At 43.0% G+C, this 15,628-nt stretch overlaps 1 protein-coding gene across 1 annotated transcript in view; it reads left to right on the top strand.

Moving 5' to 3' along the window:
* Positions 1–15,628, top strand: part of DSCAM (DS cell adhesion molecule) — a 717,333-nt gene that overhangs the window by 536,961 nt on the left and 164,744 nt on the right. The gene's annotated exons all lie outside the window — the stretch shown is intronic.

Raw genomic sequence — 15,628 nt, 5'->3', positions numbered from 1 at the left:
TAGCATTTGCCCCTTGGGCTAGCAGGGAATAGTTGCAACAGCAGCAAGGGGAAGTGTTGGCAGGAACAGCAGCCAGTGGGCTAACCATCTGCCCTGACCTTGCAGCTGCTGCTAATTTATATGCTAAGCAACAATTTAAAACTTAATTTAGTGGTGGCTGCAGGGCCAAGGGAGAGAGTTAACCCCTGGCTTCTGGCTATGCCATCTCCCTCATAACAGCAGCATCTCCCAGGGGGAAGGGGAAGGAGTGACAAGGGGACTCCTACCCTCACTTTGCATGGCTAGAGCCTCAAGCCCCCTTGGTTCCATTGTGGCACCCACCCACCTTTACTAAGCATTTGGGGCTCAGGGCCTAGCCACTCATCCTTAGTTACACTACTACTCAGATGGAAATCAGTGGATGCATCTACATGAGATGCTAACTGAGCAATAGCCAAATAATACTGTGCAGTAATGTGTCACAGCATTGACAGTGACACAAAAGGGGAGGAAGGAGGACCCGGGCAACTATAGGCCAGTCAGTCTCACCTCCATCCTTGGTAAAGTCTTTGAAAAAATTATCAAGGCTCACATTTGTGAGAGCCCGGCAGGGCAAATTATGCTGAGGGGAAACCAGCACGGGTTTGTGGCGGGCAGATTGTGCCTGACCAATCTAGTCTCTTTCTATGACCAGGTTACGAAACGCCTGGACACAGGAGGAGGGGTGGATGTCGTATACTTAGACTTCAGGAGGGCCTTTGATATGGTATCCCACCCCATACTGGTGAACAAGTTAAGAGGCTGTGACGTGGATGACTACACAGTCCGGTGGGTGGCGAATTGGCTAGAGGGTCGCACCCAAAGAGTCGTGGTGGATGGGTCGGTCTCGACCTGGAAGGGTGTGGGCAGTGGGGTCCCGCAGAGCTCGGTCCTTGGACCGATACTCTTTAATGTCTTCATCAGTGACTTGGACGTGGGAGTCAAATGTACTCTGTCCAAGTTTGCAGATGACACAAAGCTATGGGGAGAAGTGGACATGCCGGAGGGCAGGGAACAGCTGCAGGCAGACCTGGATAGGTTGGACAAGTGGGCAGAAAACAACAGGATGCAGTTCAACAAGGAGAAATGCAAAGTGCTGCACCTAGGGAGGAAAAATGTCCAGCACACCTACAGCCTAGGGAATGACCTGCTGGGTGGCACAGAGGTGGAAAGGGATCTTAGAGTCCTAGTGGACTCCAAGATGAACATGAGCCGGCAGTGTGACGAAGCCATCAGAAAAGCCAATGGCACTTTATCGTGCATCAGCAGATGCATGACGAATAGGTCCAAGGAGGTGATACTTCCCCTCTATAGGGTGCTGGTCAGACCGCAGTTGGAGTACTGCGTGCAATTCTGGGCACCACACTTCAAGAAGGATGTGGATAACCTGGAGAGGGTCCAGAGAAGGGCAACTCGTATGGTCAAGGGCCTGCAGACCAAGCCCTATGAGGAGAGACTAGAGAAACTGGACCTTTTCAGCCTCTGCAAGAGAAGGTTGAGAGGCGAACTTGTGGCTGCCTTTAAGTTCATCATGGGGGCACAGAAGGGAATTGGTGAGTATTTATTCACCAAGGCGCCCCCGGGGGTTACAAGAAACAATGGCCACAAGCTAGCAGAGAGTAGATTTAGATTGGACATTAGGAAGAACTTCTTCACAGTTCGAGTGGCCAAGGTCTGGAACGGGCTCCCAAGGGAGGCGGTGCTCTCCCCTACCCTGGGGGTCTTCAAGAGGAGGTTAGATGAGTATCTAGCTGGGGTCATCTAGACCCAGCACTCTTTCCTGCTTATGCAGGGGGTCGGACTCGATGATCTATTGAGGTCCCTTCTGACCCTAACATCTATGAATCTATGAATATATTATTAGGCTATGGCTGAGTAGCATTACTTAAAAGACATTTGCCAGCGCTACTGCACAGTAACTCCGGTTACTGCACATATATTTAGTACTTGATTATACAAGTGCTAAATACATGTTCAGTAACCATTGCATAGTAGCAGTTCATGTAGATGCACCCAGTCAGCATGAAACCTTGAATCTAACAATTGTGTATGCAGACATGGTAGAATAAAATTCAAATCAGAAAACTTATGCTCTTTCATAAAGGGGTAAGTAAGCCCCTACAGTCCCCACCTCAGAGTTAAGCAAAATCAGTAAGACACTATTTTTTGTGAGTTTCCACTTTGTTGCATCCCCCTTACTGGATCATGTATATATCTTCCAAAGGCTACAATTGACAGCACTTTTAATATCATCTTTAACTAACTTCACTTCATTTCAGAGACAACAATCATTTAAATTTAATGATTTTTCATAATAATTAGTAAATCTTTCCCCCACTTTTTAGAACTATATATGTTCATCTTCCATATGATTTTCTGCACAAAATGCTATTGGGTACACAGTAAATACACTCTCCTGCATGTCTACATGTTGCCCTATGGCAATGTTGTAACTGCGTGTTCTTTAGTACCTTTTTGAAGTACTAAAGCATGGTGGAGTAACTGCCTGTACTGCACCGTATACGTGGTGCACAGTTACTTTTAGAAGCTACTTTGCTGTAACAGTGTGCTGTACAAGGGGAGTGCACTGCTATGATGAAGTAGCTGCTAAGACGAAGTAGACACGTACATATGCTACACTGCCATAGCGCATTGCTATGGGGATGCAACATCACATGTAGACGGTCCCACAGTTAGCTACCAACCTGCTTTGACAGCAGACAGCCTATTTTTTATCTTCATGAACTGGTTTATCATCTACCTGAACTTCAAGAAGGCCTTTGACACTCTTTCTCACCCCATTCTCATAAAAAAAACTAGGCGACTGCAGCATTGATGCAAACACACTCAGATGGGTGGCAAATTGGCTCAATGGTCACACCCAGAGAGTGGTGGTGGATGGGTTGTTTTTGACCTGGAGGGATGTGGGCAATGGAGTTCCCCAGTGCTTGGTCCTCAGGCCCCTGCTATTCAATGTCTTTATCAGCAACTTGGAGGTGAGCGTGGAAAGCACGCTGTCCAAATTCACTGATGACACAAAGATGTGGGGAGACGTGGGCACCCTGGTGGGGAGGGACAGAATCCAACTAGATCTAGACAGGTTACAGAGGTGGGCAGATGACAATAGGATGGAATTCAACGCAGACAAGTGCAAGGTGCTGCGTCTAGGGAGAAGGAACCTGCAACACACCTATAGTCTGGGGAATACCCCTCTCAACAACACAGTGGCACTGAAAGGGGTCTTGGAGTCATTGTTGACTCCAGGATGGACATGAGCCGCCAATGCAAGGAAGCGGTCAGTAAGGCTAACCGCACCTTGTCGTGCATCTACAGATGCATCACAAGCAGGTCCAGGGAGGTGATCCTTCCCCTCTATGTGGCGCTGGTCAGGCTGCAGTTGGAATACAGTGTCCAGTTCTGGGTGCCGCACTTCAAGAGGGATGTGGCTAACCTTGAGAGGGTCCAGAGGAGGGCCACTCACATGGTCAGGGGGCAGCAGGCCAGGCTCTATGAAGATAGACTAAAGAGTCTGAATTTACTCAGCCTCCACAAGAGAAGACTGAGAGAGGATCTGGTGGCCATCTATAAACTCACCAGGGGAGACCAGCAGAAAATAAGTGAGGCTCTGTTCCCCTGGACACCACCTGGGATAACAAAGAATAATGGCCACAAATTGATTGCGAGCAGGTTCAGGTTTGATAGCAGGAGGCATTACTTTACAGTTAAGGCTGCCAGGCTCTGGAATGGGCCCCCAATGAAGGTAGTGCTCTCCCCTACCTTGGACGTCTTCAAGAGGAGGTTGGATAGATTTCTGGCTGGGGTATTATGATCCCAGCACTCGTTCCAGCCCCAGACAAGGGGTCAGTCTTGATGATCTGTTCAGGTCCCTTCCAACCCTAGAAACTATGAAACTATGGTTTCCTGTTCTTCAAGAACTTTCTCCTTTCATGTATTGTATTGCAAATCAGAGGTCTGGTTTCTTCTGCAGGAACTGAAGATATGGCAATCTGCCATAGAAGAATATGGAACTGAGACAGGAAAATGTATAGTAGCTAACACTCAGCTACTGAGTTGGTTCAAATATGGTGAGGATTCCTGACTTCTCAGATGGCTTTTGGCACTAAAAGCCTTGTTAAAGTTTTGACTAGAAAAACAGGGTTAGCATGCACTAAGATGCATGCTGAATTCATGCTGAGTGCAAAAATGTCTGGCTTGCAATGTCTTCAAAACTATTGTTAGATTTGCCTTCAATTCTAGGGTTATTCAGCTGTCCTGCCCTCGCCTGAGAAAGTTGGATTTATTTATATACTGAAACTCCTTGTTTTTGTCATTCATTTTACCTTTATAAATTAGGATCGTTTATTATATGTAGGTGCAGTACAACTATTTATATTAATGTATATTAGGCGTGTGTGAAACGGGCTGTATTCAATTTGGATTCAGCCCAAATTGGGGACAGTGATTCAATTAGTTGATTCGGATCACTGTCCCCAATTTGATTCAGCCAAATCCATATCTGAAGATTTGATGCTGATTTGCAAAATCAGCAACTCAGCCAGAGACACAGCTTTAAATTTTTTTCTCCATACCTCAAGGTACCACGCACAGTTCATGAACACTGCAATGGTGGGGTGGATGGAGCATCCACAGGAGTGCAGGGGCCCTGACCCTGTATGCTCAGTAGCAAACTCAGAAGTGGACCAGAAGTATTTCCAGTCCACTTCTGGGTCCGCCACTGAGCGCGCAAGACCCCCTTCCCGAGACCTGCAGGCTCGGCAATCGGCTGTGAGAGGACCCTGGGTGCCACCCCAGACTCAGAAGACACCGGGTGCCGAGCCGGGAGGGCATGGGAGGCCCCCCAGCATGCCCCCTGATGGACCCGGAAGTGGACCAGGAGTGCTTCTGGGTCTGCTGCCAAGTGCACTGAAGACCACCCCCACCCCTCTGCTCCTTTGAGACACTCCATCCACCCCATCTCAGCATTCACAAGTCACCTGGTACCTTGAGAAAACATTTAAAGCTGTGTCTATGTCCGAATCATCAAATCTTTCCAAATCTCTCTGAATTGATTTGGAGGGTTCTGATTCGATTCAGAGAGATTAAGCTCTAATATATAACCTACTTTTATTAATATATATATATATATATTGTTGTCCTGTGGGGCCAGGCCAACTCTCAGGATCTCAAAATTGTGCTGTTAGATGGGAGGGTGTGACACAATTGTGTACACACACACACACACACACACACACAGACACACACATCAATTAGAAGCATACACACATTAGGCACATACACACACACACACACACACACACAGTGCCAACTCGGGCACATACACATCCGAGATTACCAGTCTAAGCACATGCACGCCTATCACCAATTCAAGCACATACACACTATACACACTAAAAATTAGACAAAATCAGTTGTTAATACCCACACACCCAATATACATACACAAACACGCACTTTCATGGCTGTGTGTTAAACCTAGGGGGCATTTGAGGTAACTTGGTGCTTGGGTTACTTAAGGCCAAGTGGCCCCAAGGTTACTCGTGGGCACTGGGGCTTGGGGTTACTTTGGGTTAATGTGCCCTGGGGTTACTCGGGGTCACCTGCTGCCGGGGTGGATGCCAGGGAAAAAGACCGGTGGCAAAGAGGAAACAGCCAGGAAACAGAGAGGCAAAACGCTGGGAGATAGCTGGGAAATCAAGGAGGGGAGTCAGGAGGTCAATAAGACAAAAACCCAACTCGGGGTTTCAAAATAACAGGTTTATTAAACAGACAACACACTACACAGCCTCACAAAGTTATTGGTTCCTACACACACACACACACACACACACACACACACACACACACACACACACACATAAAAACCCACACAATGGTAGCAGGAGAGAAAAAGGCTTGGTGGAGGGATTGAAGTCAAGGTGTGTAGGGACAGAGTCCATATCCGTTGCTTGGGGAAGGAAGGTGAGTGATAGCTACCTATCCTGGGCTGTGAGTTGATCCTTGATGGCTAGTCGGGGTCTTCTCCAGCAAGGTGTTGTCCAGAGGGGGTCGCCGGCAGGGTCTCTGGATGGATAGGTGGCATGGCATAGTGCTGGTCCAGATGGAGAGGGAGTCCCACTGTGTCTGCTTCACTACTGCTTTTTATAGGGGCAGACCTTCTATGATGCTAGTGACAGGGGCATGCCCAGGCCAGGGTCAGCCCTGGTGTACTGAGCATGTGCACTCCAGGTGAAGGACGTGCAGTTCCAGGTGTCTGTGTTGCAGTAGTGGGTTGGCTGATTTCTGTAGGGTCTTGGTCTTTCAAATGTTGGGTCCATGGTTCCTGGGTTAGTCAGTGGAAGGCAGGGGTCCAGTTGTTGAACTGATCATCAAGTCGTTGAGTTGATTATTCAATAGAGGCCTGCTACCATTGTATCTCAAGCACCCTCATTCATCCCCATTCATTCAGGAACCAATTTACATGAGACTGCTTAGACATGAGGCATAAGTTACACCCAGGCAGAGGACACAAGATGGAGGCTTGACATTCAAAATGGAAACTTGACATAACTTGATATTACTTATGCTAACTTAGACATGTAGGCCTAAATCATATAGTATCAATAGAAAAAAACAGTAAAAATCAGCAAAACAGTATAAACATAATAATTATACAATATAAAAGAGTGGATCAAAGAAGGAGAGAGAAAAAAAAACTTGCTAGAAAAATGGTAAAGCTTATCCTATGTCTTAACTTACTTATACTTATCTATAAGGAATAGAGAGGGAGAGAAAAAGTCAGAAATAGTTGGGGAAGGGAGGGAATGCATTTCGAAATTAAAAAAAAGAAACGGGGGTTTGCTACAATATAAACATTACTAATGTCTTCTGTAGATAGCTACAAGAATATGTCTGCCTATATTTACCTACTTTTATATATATATAAAACACATATATATATGTTATATATATATCCTACACATATACTTTTTCATATGTGTATATATATGTATATGTAGATAGGTAGGTAGGTAAATATAGGCAGACATACTCTTGTAGCTATCTACAGAAGACATTAGTAATGATTGTATATGCATGTGTATAAACACACATACAACCCACACACAAATTATATGGGTAGATTTATCTTATGGCTTCTAATATATTCTATTTCTTATCCTATGCCTATCATCAGATCCAATGCCATCTGTCTCTATATGTCTGTCTACACAATATAACTACATTTCATTCTCAAAACGTTAGACAAGACTAGTTCTACCAGGGCTCTATGTTTAATACATCCAGCAGATCGTATTTCATGGCTTTTTAGCTCAGAACTGTGCTGTTATAGACCCATGTCACAGTGCTTAAAAGTATACTTACTTGCATGAACGAGCAATGAATGAAAACCATTAATGTCCCAGCATGCATTGCTCAGGAGCACTCATTTTTGTTGTAGCTGGAGATTCTTAGTGTGTTTCTGCTTCATTTAAACCCGTCAATACCTCAATTAGTGCTTGCTTCTCTTCCCCTGGGAGAGACATTTACACATGTCACTTCACAAATCTCAAAAATCTAAAAACCCATAAGAACTACAGGGTCATAAATTCTCTCCTGCTTAAAGCCCTCATTTTGCAAAGACTTTCTACTCCTGCCTTGTTTTATTTTAAACCATTCTTGGTTTTATCAAAGGACACAAATAGGAGATTGCAGGTAGGATAATTTGTAAAAGAATAAATTGTGACTCTTCCCAATGTTAGCTTCTGATGATTTTTTACTGATTTGTAATGTATGAGTGTAAGTCACATAAATGCAAAGTAGAATTTTTTTAAAATTAAAATAACAACAACATTTTTTATTTAATATTAAAACCTGATGGTGTTTTAATGATTCCACTGATTTTGACTTACTACCAAAGCATAGGAGAAAAATATCTAAAAAATTATAACCTGCTATTGTTAACTGTCGAAACATTCTGATCAGTCTTGGAGTTGACGTTTTCATACTACTTGTTCAAAAATGTTTACTGATTTAAAGCAGAAAAGTGTCCATGAAATTTACTCTTAGTGGGGTAAATATTGCTAATATCCCTCCCTTGGAGTAGTAATAATAATTATGCCCATCTATTTTCCATGAAAGAAGTCAGCCTGTGTCCAAATCCTCATGATTCATGCTAATATAAAAATAAACTACTTATAATCAATAATTCCTCATTTTTCTTGTTGACTATTAGCCTAGTTCTGATGACATAAGCTCACCATGTCTCATGTGGCCTACCACAATTTCTCACAACATTTCCACAGGCTTTTACTATAACTCACTGCAGAGAACAGAACTGTCAACTCACCATTTTCATTTTTCTTTCTGTTAGTTCTTAGGAAGTTCACTTAGGCAAAATGGGAATTATACACATATGGCAATGCAGAATCAAGTCATTCATTTCAAAACTGTGTCAGAGACAAGGGAGAGAATAAGAAATATATGCAGTTTTTAGTCTCTGATGTATTATTCTAAGGCAGCAGTTTGCACTGTACAAACATAAAACAAGTGCAATCAAAACCCCAGGGTATGGAAAAGACTTGCCTTAGTGAATTCAGGGAGCAAAACCCTTTTTTTATTTTATTAATATCTCTTTTGGTTAAAATTCATAGTTGCCATGCAAAATAAATCAACTCCTTTTCCTATAATGTGACCTGAAACTGCTTCTGAGTGAATAAGATATGAACCCTAAATGTTCACAGCCTTTACCCTGACACATTCAATCACATCATAAGGCTCTGGCAAAGCCGCCAAGTGCTCAAGACATTGTCATTCTTGTTAAGACTTAGCATAAAATAAGGCCTGTTCTAGCTTAGAAACATATGTTTGAGTAATACTTAAAATCAAAGTAACTTCATTATATAAGTGTAATAGGCCAACAGAGATGATATTTTAAAATGAGCTGAATGTTTACTAATTCCAGCCTGAAAAGAAGTAATTTTTAATGAGGATTAAAGTTATCCTGTATGGATGCCCCTGATGCTACAGTTTATTATGTATCATAAAATCTAGGATAGGCCAGGAGTTTTGCCATGCAGCCCGCAAAGTGGCTTTTCATGTTTTGGACACCGAGAAGGGCCATATTTATGATTACTGTCATTGCTTATTATTTATATACTACTTTTGGAATATTTGTGCAACAAGAACATGAAGGTGAGGTCCCTGCTATTCTTTGTGTTACAATATGATAATGTTTTCCAACACTGTTTTGTTTAGACAAATGCCAAGCTAATAGAGAGAACTTGTTGCAGTTTTAAACTAGTAACAAGAAATCTGTCAGTGTAACAACCATTAATCTGCGTGTAAAGACAAAGCTGATTGTCTTAAGGAATCTTTCATTCTAAGACGGGTAAATACACACTGGGTGCATCTACACGAGATGCTAACCGTGCAGTAGCCTAATAACACTGCGCAGTAGTGTGCCAGGCAAAACCCATGCTAATACTTTACTGTGCAGTAGTATTAAGCTACTGCGCAGTTACCGTCAGTAAAATGCCATGCACTAGTGCTACTGTGCAGTAGCACTAGTTACTGTGCATGGACTTAGTATTTGGTTATGCAAGTACTAAACCTAATGTGCTGTAACTACTGCACATTAATGAAGGTATAGACTCACTCTGAATTAATCTCAGACACATTGTATAGTCTCCTGCTTTTTGGTGACATGCTCTGGGTGAATTATACATACTAAATCATTAGTTCTGTTGACCTGTGGTGTCAGGCCAACTCTCAGGATCTCAATATTGCGCTGTTAGACAGGAGGATGTGACACAATTGCACATATACAAACATACAAATCAATTAGGTGTACACACACACACACGCACACACACTACCAATTCAAGCACATATACTATACACCCCAAAAGTTAGACAAAAATCAATTGTCCATACTCACACACTCAGTACACATACACAAATCACTAATTCATATATTATGCACACAATGACATATATATATACACACACACACTCACCAGTTCACACACATACAACCCACCTACACATACACACAGGTATGTTCCTAACTTGGATGGTACAGTGTGTGTGTGCGTGCTTAGGGTACCTGGGGGAAGGTTAAGGTGAGAGAGAGAAAGTTAAAGTGTAGGGAGTAAAAGTTGCCAGAACCAGGATTAGAACTGGTGTGTTAGAGGGAAGCTGGCTGAGGAACTGAGGCTTGGGTTTACTTAAGATCAAGTGGCCCCAGGGTTACTCAAGGTCACTGGTGCAAGGGAAGGAAAAAATAAAAAGCCTGGTGTCAAGGAGGAGACGGCCAGGAAAGAGAGAGGGACAGAAATCTGGGAGCTTGGGGCTGAAAACTGAGGCAGACAGCTGAAATATTGGGGGGGGAGGCAGATAAGTGGTGACAAGGAGGAGACAGCCAGGAAAGAAACTGAGGCAGAAACCTGGTTGCTCAGGGGAAAAGGCAGTGGGGATAAGACAGTGGCAAAGAAACAAGGGGTTTGGAGGCAGAGAGGAGCTCAGGACAGGTGTTGGAGGTGGCAGAGAGCCAGAAGAAGGAGAGGCAGAAATGAGACAGAAGTTAGAGGGGCGAGGAGCAGAGATTGGAGCAGGGCCAAACCACAGTAAAGCAAAACCCAACTTAGGGGTCCAAATAACAGTTTTATTAAACAAACAACACACTACACAGCCCCATGAAGTTATTGGTTCACACACACACACACACACACACACAATGGCAGCAGGAGAAACAGACTCAATGGAAGGGTTGGAGTCCAGGTAGGGAAGAGAAGCAGAGTCCAAGTCCTTGGTTGAAGAGTGAGTGGGGGGTGATAGCTACCTATCCAAGCTGGAAAGGTGTCCTTGTCCAGCAGGTGCTGTCGAGAGGGGGGGCGCCAGCAGAGCCTCTGGGTGGATAGGTGGTGTGGCATGGTGCTGGTCCAAGTGGAGAGGGTGTCCCAATGAGTCAGTCTTCACTACCCCTTTTTATGGGGCAGACTACCTTTGATGGGGAGGGCTTGTCCAGGCAAGGTCAGTCCTGTTCCAGAGGGCTCCAGGTGTTCTTACTGAGCATGTACAGCTTGGCACAATGGTGGGTTGCCTCAGCTTTTGTGTCTTGAATGCTGAGGGTCGTTCCAAGGGCTGGGTCATTGGCCCAGGTATTGGTGTTGATGGTTTGGTCATTCAGAGGGAGCTATTTTTAGACCTACTGCCATTGTCTCTCAAGCACCCTCATTCATCCCCATTCATTCAGGAACCAAGTTACGTAGAAGGGGTAGGTGTGAGTCCTAGATTACACAGCAGGGCATGGGGATAAGATGGCGGCTTGACATTACAAGATGGAAACTTGACATGACTTATGCTAACTTACATATATAGGCCTAAAACAGTAATCACACAATATAAAAGCAGTAAAAACAAATCAATACAAACATAATTATCACTTATAAAACAGTGGGTATCTATATCAAAATAGTAGGGCACTTATTTGCAAGGAGGGAAGAGAAAAATAAAATATACTACCTAAAATAAAATGTTAAAGCTTATCCTACATCTTAGCTTACTAATACTTATCTATAGGGAATAGAGAGGGAGAGAAAAAGTCAGAAATGGTTGGGGAAGGGGAGGAAATGCATTTTAAAATAAATTTAAAAATGAAAAACTGGGGGTTTTGCTACAGTTCATCAAACTGTACTTCTTGATCTTTACCTAAATTTTTTAAGTTTATTTGTTTGAAATTATTTCTCCTCTGTTAGTATCTCAGGGATAATTAATGACAGAACATTTAATATTTTAATTTTGAAACTCATATCCCATTAAGTATCTATATAAGTCTACTCACATAGTTTCTTTAATCAGTTAGATTAGTCACATGATGAATTCCATGTGAAATCCAAAATTTGCAATAAAATGTAAACAATGAAATTAAGTCAACAAATATTAAAACAGTTAAGATTTGCCTTCTACAAGTACCTGTGCTAGAAGGGTGTGTCAAAGTGTTCACAGTAAGTGCACATGAAAGGGTCTGGCAAGCAGCACAATGGAATTCATTTTCAAATTTGAAAGAATACCAGTGGGCCATATTTTCTATATTCATTTGGCTCTACTCTGGTCTGTTGCTTCCATTAAAAATATGGAAAGTTACAGAGGAATAAGACAGATGACAGATCTGGTCTCTTGGTTCTGGCAAGTGGGCACTCTGGGGCTGTAAACAGATATCTTGGTTGACTTGGTCCTGATTGTCCCAGGGGTTGACCCAGATCAAAATTGTTTTAAGAAGGTTTGAAATTGATCAAATAAGGTTTGTTCAACCCTTGTGTAGAGTACATCCAAGTGATTTCATCCTATCAGCAGTTTTGTTTTGCCTAGGAATATTAAATATGTAGCACCCACTCCCACTCCATTGATGGAAAGATGCTGACTGGAAATGCTTTAGTCCTGGAGAGCTTCTTGGCTGCAGTGATTGTAAAGAGTAAAAAATAAGCTCTGGAAGGAAAGGAAATAATTAGCTATGAGCCAAAGGTGCTATGAACCAAAGCTCCAGGACCAAGGTGCTTTGGCAGTAGGTGAACCAGTGCCAAACAAAGACTCTTTGGAAAGTAGAGCAAGTAGAGATAAAGCTGCATATGAAGAGTAAAACGTCTTCTTCTCACATTAATTTACTACTATTCTTATCAAGGACATTTGTTTAAATAATTTATGTTACATGCTTTCACTCGCTTTTTTTAACCATGAAAGCGGGGTCGAATAGCAACCAAATAACTGTTTGATGGCCACTTTTAAGAATTAAAAAAAAGAAGTTGCAATAAACATATCACCCCCAAAACTCCCTGTCTCTTGCACAATTTGTGGACCATCATGGCTACAACATCACTACCAGAAAAGAATGAACCCCAGGTTTGGATACTTCTCAACTTGGAACTTGAAAAACTTTATCAGTATTCAATATAACAACAGTTTTTTATAAGGCATGGTATTAAGCACTGTAATGCTTCATAAAAACATCAAAACCTTTCTAAGGATCTTTCTGCAATTAGATCCAGTTCTAACCAAAGGTTCCACATCCCTATTAATTATCAAATCCATTTGTTATGGTTCAGAAACCCTTCCAACGAAAAGGGCTGCATCCTGACATATTGTCATATTTAAGCATCAGTAGCTCTTACATAAGAAAAGGTTGTGCCACCAAATATTAGCATTTCAAAACAGCCATTATAGTAATTCATTTAAGTAAAATTGCTTCTGCTGTCCACTAGTAACAGATGTTACATGTCCATGTGAAAGGGTTGGAAAAATCCTAAACCAGGTTGGACAACACTATCTGCTTTTTGAAATTGAGACCCATAAAAATATGAACGGAATGAAGAGGAAAAAGTCAGGCCCACCCCACAAAGAAGTGGGGAGAATGGTACCATGGAAGGTAGCACCAGAATATGACAGTTCTTCCCCTACTCCTACTCTGTACTCACTGAAGTAAATGGCTAGGCTCAATTCAGAGTTTGACAGTTCTTTTCAGCATATAGGGCTTTTCAACTTTTCCAGGACAAGGACCATGTCTTAACTGACAGGCTGACTTGCAGTTAGCCATTCAGGCTTGCCCATTCGGGATTGCGCACAAGCCTTTCAGCAAGTACCTGTATGGAAAAGTACCTTAGAAAAAGTATATGAATTTAATTGTCTGAAGTGGTTGATAGTGGAAACCTAAATTAGTTTTTTGTGATGTTATTTTTGTTTCTCGTAGTTTTTTCTGTATTCGTCATATGAACATGCTGTTACTGTAATAGACTATGTTACTCTTCACTCCACCATATAATTACATTTTTTCATTTCCTGCCTAGAGGTGGAGTGGGATAAGGATGTGACATTTTTAGTCTCAGTCCAGGGACTCCAAAAGAGTTAATATTTCACTTCCTTTAATTGCAGATGCTCAGATCTGTTCATCCTTTGTCAGTCCAAATACTGGCAAGTAACACAGTTGCAACATTTTCCATACTTCATATTTAGCCTAATCAGGAAACATTTGGACAGAGAAGACACCTTTAAGATTGTACCTTCTGTCTACACAGTGGGCACTGACAGATGTGCAGGTCCCTGCTCTAACTCATGGTGCTTCACAGAAAGTGCCATGAGTTAGAGCAGCCCCCTTCCCCAAACCCAACAGACATTTGCTGTTGGGTCGGGGGGAGGAAGGGGGATCGAGTTCCACTTTGAAGCCTATCCAGCTGAGGATCCTGCCTGCAGCCTCTCTCCCCTCGCCTGCCCCTGCCCTCCTCCCACCACCAAGCTCTGGTGCTGTCTGCAGGAAGGGAGGGCAGAGAAGGGAGGGGAAGGAACTGCACATTGGGGTTTACCCAGCCTGAGATGGAAGGGGAGGGTAATGGGTGGGGAAGCTGTGAGGCAGGGGGCTCCAATCCACCTGCCCCCTCTTTCAGCTCAAGCTGGGCAAGTCTGAGTCTGTAGCTCCCTCCCCCTCCCTTCCTTCAGACTGAACTGGGGATAGGCCTGGACTGCATGAGCCCAGCCCCAATCACATGAGGGATTGACAGAAGTTCCCTAAGATGATTCACTTTGGAGAGCCTTCATCTGATCCCTCATTAGATGAGGGTTAATTTGTTGAGTAATCAGGCATTTTTAAAGCACTCTGCAGCCATGCATTTCTGTCAGGGCATGGCTGTAGGGCACTTTTAGGGGGCTGTTCCCATGACAAATGTAAATTCTGTCAGCACCTAGTGCACGTAAAAGTCTCCTACCTCCCTCGTTCTGTCTGGACAAAAATAAGTATGGTTGAATTTAGGAAGCTTCAGCCCAGTTCTTGGGATCTATCCCCATTCCTCTGACCTCTCTCCAGTTTTGCTACAACCTTCTTAAATTGCAGTGCCCAAAAATAGGCTTTTATTGGAGAGGTAACTCAAACTGTTGCCTGGTTTTTAGTCTATTTTCCACTGCTATGCACACATAAAACGCATAAGTTTTGATTGCATGTGCTTTGAACCCAAGATTGCTTGAGGTGCCACTGTTAAGCAAGGTGTAACCTAACTCTTTAGGTGAATTTGAAACCTGGATAACAGCATTTGGGTTTTGATAGTTCTTGAGTAACATCCTACAATCCCTTGAGGATGTATCATCAAGCTCATCTACCTATTCACTTCTTGCCTGCCTTGTGAGGACTGGAAGTCACCTCCTATTTCCTATATATTTGGTCACTCCCCATTTCACATGGCCTGCTCCATTTTCAGCCAGGGAGCTTGAAAAGAGGCTATGTGAGAGTTCCTCAAAGTAGCATATTGCCAGCTGGCCAAGGAATTCTGCCAGGGTTCTGGCGTGAATGCAGCAAAAACCGACATGATTTTAGGAGATACATCCAAGATTAGCATGTGCACAAGGATATTTCTAAGAGATGGGAAGAAATGTGACTTGTGAAGCCCTGTTAAGTGTCAGGAGAGAAATTTAAACTTTTAGGACATGTACCACTTTCAGTCCACCTTCCTTTTTATGAAGATTTTGACTGGGTGCTCCACCATGTATTAAGTATAAAACCCATTGTCATAAATGATGGACTTTTGTAGAACAGGAGCAGACAAAGAAATAAAAAGGCCAGATGGGCTAGTGGAGA

This window comes from Alligator mississippiensis, chromosome 1 (genome assembly GCF_030867095.1).
Source record: "Alligator mississippiensis isolate rAllMis1 chromosome 1, rAllMis1, whole genome shotgun sequence".
In the NCBI taxonomy this organism is placed as follows: domain Eukaryota; kingdom Metazoa; phylum Chordata; order Crocodylia; family Alligatoridae; genus Alligator; species Alligator mississippiensis.
This window is presented reverse-complemented; position numbering and strand designations above follow the sequence as displayed.